This window comes from Setaria italica, chromosome VIII (genome assembly GCF_000263155.2).
Source record: "Setaria italica strain Yugu1 chromosome VIII, Setaria_italica_v2.0, whole genome shotgun sequence".
NCBI classification, from domain to species: domain Eukaryota; kingdom Viridiplantae; phylum Streptophyta; class Magnoliopsida; order Poales; family Poaceae; genus Setaria; species Setaria italica.
Window position 1 is genome coordinate 29,377,919 of NC_028457.1, and position 1,251 is coordinate 29,379,169.

General features: G+C 51.3%; 1 pseudogene; it reads left to right on the top strand.

The window, feature by feature from the left end:
- Positions 1-1,251, top strand: part of LOC101754699 — a 7,489-nt pseudogene extending 6,238 nt beyond the window's left edge.

Consider the following 1,251-nt stretch of genomic DNA (forward strand, 5'->3'; position numbering starts at 1 on the left):
CTCTTATATTCTTTATTTCCTCCAGGCTAACGTACCCTTTTGCCTCCGTTACGGTAACCTGTAAGAAAAAAATTAAATGTATCACAACCATTTCAAAGAATACCTTTGTATCAACATATGATGGTACTTAAGTTGTTCATCCCAACCTAACTAACAAAGCTTACCACATCTGTAATTGCAGGTTAATATTCAAATAATCAATCACAAAACATGTGTTTCATAGCTCAACTTACAGCTTCCATTGCAAGGGCTCCTATCTTAACCAAGATGAGGATGGGTCCTAGAAAGGGAGGAGGCGGCGGCAGCGGCGGACTTGAAATGGAGGAGGAGCCGGCGGCAACATCATGGAGAAGCCGGAGGCGGCGGCGGCGGCGGGCTGGGAAGGGAGCAGGAGAAGGAGGAACCGCCGCTGGCTGCCTGGAGAAGCCGGAGATGGCGGTGGTGGCGCGACGGGCAGGCCAGCGTGCGGGCGGGGGTGGCGCGACGGGCAGGGCAGCGTGCGGGCGGTGGTGGTGAGGCGGCGGTGGCGGCGGCCGAGCGCTGGCGGTGGCGGCGCAACGGGTGAGGCAGCGCGAGGGTGTGGCGTTGCGACCGGCGGGGCGGCGTGCAGGCGGTGGAGGCGTGGCGCGATGAGCGGCGCGGCATGACAGGCGGGCGTGTGTGGTGGAGGCGTGACGGGCGGGTGTGAAATTCCAGAAAAAATAACAACTTTGGAAGCACTAATCAACTTGAATCTCTCTCGGAACCACTTCAGCAGAAATATTCCAAACAGAATTGGGGCTATGAGATCATTGGAATCACTTGACCTCTCAAGAAATAACCTTTCAGGGGAGGTACCAGCAAGTCTATCAAATTTGACATTTCTAAGTTACATGGACTTGTCATAAACTTTACAGGAAGAATACCATAAGGAGCACAACTTGACACCCTATATTCTGCAAGCCCATCAATGTATACTGGCAATATCGGCCTTTGCGGGCCTCCTCTTCAAAAGAATTGTTCAAGAAATGGTGCATCAAAGGAAGGCCACACAGAAATAAACGAAGGTGGTCATCAGCAAGATTTCTTTTATCTTGGAGTTGTGTGCGACCTCATAGTGGGTGCATGGGGTGTTTTTGTGCCCTGTTATTCAAGGAGGGTTGGAGAATTGCTTACTTCCACCTGTTTGATAAGGTGCTTGACAATGTATTTGTAGTGGCGGTTGTTTCTTTGGCAAAGCTTGCCAGGAAGACAACAGCAAACAGCAACTAA